Here is a 5910-nt window from a genome sequence, read left to right as displayed (position 1 = left end):
TGTCACCCATACTTACGGCGTGAGGAGCAGCATGGCGTTGTGGATAGAGCACAGTCCTGGGAGTCAGAAGGTCATGGGTTCTAATCCCCGCTCTGCCACTTGTCTGTTGTGGGACCTTGGGTAAGTCACTTCACTTCTCTGTGCTTCATTTACCTCGTCTGTAAAATGAGGATTAAGCACGTGAGCCTCACCTGGGATAGGGACTGTGTCCCATACCATTTGCTTGTATCCACCCTAGCGCTTAGAACAGTGCCTGGAACAAAGTAAGCACTTAACAAATACCATAATAATTATCATTATTATTATTACACCACTGGTGTTCAAAGAAGCCGACCTTAAAAATTCTTTGTCCAGCGATAGCAGTAGCACAACCTGATTTATCTTTTATCTACCTCAGTGCTTAGTAAGTGCTTCCACATTGTAAAGTGCTTAAGAAACGTAGTAATAATAGCATTGATTGTAATGGTAATGGTAATGGTATTTATTGTGTGCTTCCTTTGTGCTTAGCAGTATATTAAGAACTGGGATGGTTACAAAATAACCAAATTCAGATCTAGTCCATGTCCCACAAAGGACTCACAACCTAGATGGGCAAGGACAGGCTTAGAAAACAGAAATAAATTAGACAACAAGCTACAGAAAATAGGAGTCACCGGAAACTAGAATTAATAGCAAGTCTTATCTAAGGAAAAATACAATCATCTATCTCCATCCCAAACCTAATTTTCCCCCTCTCTTATATAACATTTAATATGAAACCAGGAGGAATTCCGAGTTTGTATTATGAAGGAAGAGCTTTCAGAGATGGCAAAGGCCATGTAAATAGGTGATAATCTGTATTTATAATAATAATAATTATTATTGTGGGATTTGTTAAGCACCTACTGTGTGCCAGGCACTGTGCTAAGCAGTTCAGTAGATAAAAGGCAATTGGGTTAAACACAATCTCTGTCCCACATGGGGCTCACAGTCTTCATCCCTATTTTCCAGATGAGGTCACTGCGTGGAGCGACGTGAAGTAACTTGCTCAAGGTCACACAGCAGACAGATGACAGAGCCAGGATTATAACCCATGATCTTCTGACTCCCAGGCCCGGGTTCTTTCTACTAGGCTATGCTGCTTCTCACCAAGGTACTCATGCACTAGTTTTAAATCATAGTTCATCAGCATGTACCGTACCTCTCCTTCCTCTTCATTCAAATGGCCACCATCCTGGTCCATGCACTTATCATATCCCCACTTATCCACTAGATCAGACTCCTCACTGATCCCTCTGCCTCCAGTCTCTTCCTTCTCCAGTCCATACTTCACTTTAGTATCTGAATCACCTTTCTCCCCACTCCTCAAAACTTCTCAGTGATTACCTGTTCCTCCCCACATCAAACCGACACTCCCACTCATTGGCTTTAAGGCACTCCATTTTTTTCTCCCCCTTCTGCTTATCCAATCGCTTCTCTCTTTACACCCTAGCTCACACTCTTTCTTCCTTCCAAGCGAATCAATTCACTTTCCCGTTCTTGTCTCTTTTGCCTCTGACCCTTTGCTCAAGCCCTTCATCCTGCCTGTGACTCCTCCCTCCTTCAACTCTGCCTTACCCGTCTTCCAAGCCCTTTTGAAATCACATCTCCGTCGGAACACCTCTATCAAGTGAGGTTTTCTTCTCCTCAGGTCATTACCCCCCAACCACCACCTCAGCACACTGGAGCAAATCAATCATTCAATCAGTGGTTTAGTTTGTGCAGAACACTATACTAGCACTGGAGAGAGTTTAATACAGTAGAGTTGGTAGACACAATTGCCTGCCCAGAGAGCACGGGCTTGGGAGTCAGAGGTCCTGGGTTCTAATCCCAGATCTGCCACTTGTCTGCTGTGTGACCTTGGGCAAGTCATTTAACTTCTCTGGGCCTCAGTTACCTCATCTGTAAAATGGGGGTTAAGACTGTGAGCCCTACTTGGGACAATTGGATTATCTTGTATCTACCCCTGTGCTTAGAACAGTGTTTGGTACATAGTAAGCGCTTAACAAATACCCTCATTATGGAGAAGCAGCGTGACTTAGTGGAAAGAGCCTGGGCTTGGGCATCAGAGATCATGGGTTCTCATCCTGCCTCTGCCACTTCTCAGCTGTGTGACTTTGGGTGAATCACTTCACTTCTCTGGGCCTCCGTTCCCTCATCTGTAAAATTGGGATGAAGTCTGTGAGCCCTATGTGGGACACCCTGATTACCTTGTATCTACCCCAGCGCTTAGAGCTGTGCTTGGCACATAATAAGTTCTTAATAAATACCGTTATTATTATTATGAGCTTCCAGTCTAGATACTCATCTTCATATCCATTTCTTCTTTCTCTTCTTCCATTTGAAAATTATTTTGTGACTGCTTCCCCGAGTAGAGTTTGAGGTCCTTAAAGCACTCCCCTAAGTGCTCAGGATAGTATTCTGTCCAGAATAGGAGCTCGAAAAATTCCACTGGTTAATTATTCATAATACTCCTAGACCACTATGAATCAGTCAATCAAATTTATTGAGTGCTTGTTGTTTGCAGAGCCCTGAACTAAGTGCTTAGGAGAGTACAGTATAACAGAGGTGGTAGGCATAAGGAGTTTACAATCTAGAGGAGAAGACAAACATTAATATAGTTAAAGAAATGATGGATATGTAAATAAGTGATGTAGACCTGAGGGAGTGGTGAATAAAGAGTGCAAATCTAAGTGCGAGAGTGATGCAGAAGGGAGTGGAAAAAGAGGAAACGAGGGCTTAGTCGGGGTAGTCCTCATGGAGGGGATGTGATTTTAATAAGGCTTTGAAGGTGGGTAGAGTGATCATCTGTTGTTTATGAAGCCGGAGGGCATTCAGAGACAGAAGCAAGATGTGAGCGAGAAGTCAGGGGAGAGAAAGATGAGATGGAGACTAGTGAGTAGATTGGCATTAGAGGAGTGAAGTTTGCTGGCTGAGCTGTGGTAGGAAATCTGAGAAGTAAGGTAGGAGAGGGAAGGTGATTGAGTGCTTTAAATCCTATGTGGTAAGGAGTTTCTGTTTGGCACGGAGATGGATGGACAACCCCTGGAAGTCCTTAAGGAGTGGGGACACATGAGCTGAGCGTTTTTTTAGAAAAATGATCCAGGCAGCAGAGAGAAATATTCTTTCAATCATGTTTATTGATGGACTGGAATTGGAAGAAACAGGAGGCAGGGAGGTCAGCAAGGAGGCTGTTACAGTAGTCAAGGCAGGATAGGATAAATGTCTGGATCAATGCAGTAGCAGTTTGGATGGAGAGGAAAGGGTTATGAAGGTTTAATGAACAGGATTTGGTGACAGAGTGAGTTAAACGTGAAAGATGAGTCGAGGATAAAGCCAGGTTTATTGGCATGTGAGACAAGGAAGTTTGTGGTGTTGTCTACAGTAATGGTAAAGTCATGGGGAGGACAGGGTTTGGGTGGGAAGATGAGGAGTTCAGTTTGAGGAATGTTAAGTTTGAGATGTCGTTGAGACATCCAGTAGAGATGTCCTGAAGGCAAGAGGAATCACAAGACTGCAGAGAAAGAGAGAAATCAGGGCTGGAGATGTAGGTCTAGGGAGCTGTTTCCCCTAAAAATGATCTTCCTTCAGGGGCATCTCCCCATTAACATTTTTCTTCCCTAACAAGAAATAGCAGAGAACCTACAAGAGGCTGGATACCCCCAGGCTCTTTTCTTTAACTGCGGTTCCTTCTCCCTCAGAAATAGTAGTAGTTCAGCATAAACTGAATGGAGCCTTGTCTTCCTCCCCCCTTATGATGAATGAGGATGATTAAATGAGTCTAAATATTTTCATGTTTTTCCCCAAAATATAATCTGTATTCCTTGTTGTACCTGGAGTTCTGAATCAGTGTCTCTCAACTTTGATTTAAATCGAATGAATATTCTAGGCTATTAAATTGTGTTTAGTAAACACTTCTATATTCTGGTTTTAAAAGTGACACCTCAAGCAATTGGAATGAAATATCCTTAGGGTTATCTGCAGGGTAACCCTAAGGATATTTCATTCCAATTGCTTGAGGTACCAAGGGAGTTAAATAATGTCTTCTTTATAATCATTTTCATCAAAGTTAAATTTTCACTTAAAAAAATTACCATTAGAGTTATTTCAAAGGAATGCCTGTGGTTTCTGTTAACTTCTTATTACACAGCCATCCTTTTATAATGTAAACCAATGACTATGTGATAAAGTACACCCGTTGAAAATGTAAACAGATGCATTATGGATAACTTAAGTAATGCTTTCTCTCCTGTGAATACAATTTATGTCACTTAAAAGCAGAAATCAAAGGAACTTACTTTCGGGGATATTTGGATCTGGGAGATGTACTGAGCAATAGCAACATTAGCAAATTAAAGCAAATATCATTCATATTATATGTTAGCATTTTAGCGTTCAAGATGAAACGAGATGGAAAATGTGTATGATCCCATGATAAGTGTAATTTGCAATATGTTGGCATAAAAAGAGGACTGAAAAGCCAAAAATAGCAGAGTTGTGCTGTGCAGATTTTTTTGCAATGATTTTATAACTTTTCTTTCCAGCTTCAATTACTTGTTTTGTACCATAGAAACAGATAAAAGAAAATTAATTTTAAATCAAGCCAGCTAACAAAATTAATCCAATTATGCTTAATGTTATTTTTGTTATATGTTAATGTTTTAGGACTCATGATGTAAAAGATGAACTCAGAAATAATATTATGTAAATTGCTCAATACAATCATAAAATAATAACTGTACTCCCCACAATATTATCTTTGTTTAGTATTTGGGAGTTTATTACCCCAAAATGGAAAAATTTTAAGACAAAGTGACCGGTGATTTATTTTCATTGAGTTGAAAAATGTTTTCACCTTCAATCTTATGTCAGTTTTGTTTTAAGAACTATAAATGAGGGGCTTGAAAATTCACTGTCCGAAGTTCAGTCCTTCATGATGCTCATTTCAGAAAATTATCCATCTTCCAAGATGAGTTCTCAGTTTTTAGGCAAGTATGGAAAGATTCCATAAGGGATGAAAACGCAATTTATTTTTTAAAACACTGAGTTCAAAGAGTGGTACGGTCTTGTGTTCTTAGTTCAGGAGTAAGATTGAGTTATTGTGGAATTCTAAACCTGACTTTAATGGAGACTTTCACCAGGGCCAAGGGAATATCCTGAAAGTTATCTTTTTGGTTTGGGTTTTTTTTTTTAATAATATTTCTAAGTGCTTACTATGTGCCAGACAATCTACTAAGTTCTGGGGGTAAATACAAGCTAATCAGACTGGACACAGTCCATTTCCCACACACGGCTCGCAGCCTTAATCCTCATTTGGTCTTGCCTTGTCTTGTGCTGTCGAGTCGTTTCCGGCCCATAGCGACACCATCGACCAGCTCTCCCAGAACGGCTCGCTTTCCATCTGCCATCGTTCTGGTAGTGGATCCAGAGAGTTTTCTTGGTAAAAATACGCAATTGGTTTACCACTGCCTCCTTCTGGGCAGTAAGCTTGAATCTCCACCCTCGACTCTCTCCCATGCCACTGACGCCCAGCACAGGGGAGTTTTGACTCGTAGCAGACTGCCTTCCACTCTCTAGCCACTGCCCAAGCTAGGAATGGAATGGACAGGCCTCTGCTTGACTCTCCCTCCCAAAGCCAATCCTGGTAGAATACTGGAAACTCTCCAGTCGCGATTCAGGGAGGGGAATCCCTATTTTATAGATGAGGTAACTGAGGCACAGAGCAATTAAGTGACTTGCCCAAAGTCACAGAGTAGACAAGTGTGGAGCTGGATTAGAATCCAGGTCATTCTGACTCTCAAGCCCATGCTCTATCCTCCTGTGTACCTTCCCCTGTCACTCCATCATCATCATTGTCTTCATCATCATCATCACCATCATCATAATTATTAT

At 41.3% G+C, this 5910-nt stretch overlaps 1 non-coding gene across 1 annotated transcript; it reads right to left on the bottom strand.

Moving 5' to 3' along the window:
* Positions 1-5565: 5565 nt before the first annotated feature.
* LOC114811562 lies at positions 5566-5703 on the bottom strand. Its single transcript, XR_003759258.1, has one exon. It is a non-coding gene; the product is annotated as a small nucleolar RNA SNORA7 (small nucleolar RNA).
* Between the last annotated feature and the right edge of the window lie 207 nt (positions 5704-5910).

Source organism: Ornithorhynchus anatinus, chromosome 4, assembly GCF_004115215.2.
Source record: "Ornithorhynchus anatinus isolate Pmale09 chromosome 4, mOrnAna1.pri.v4, whole genome shotgun sequence".
In the NCBI taxonomy this organism is placed as follows: domain Eukaryota; kingdom Metazoa; phylum Chordata; class Mammalia; order Monotremata; family Ornithorhynchidae; genus Ornithorhynchus; species Ornithorhynchus anatinus.
This window is presented reverse-complemented; position numbering and strand designations above follow the sequence as displayed.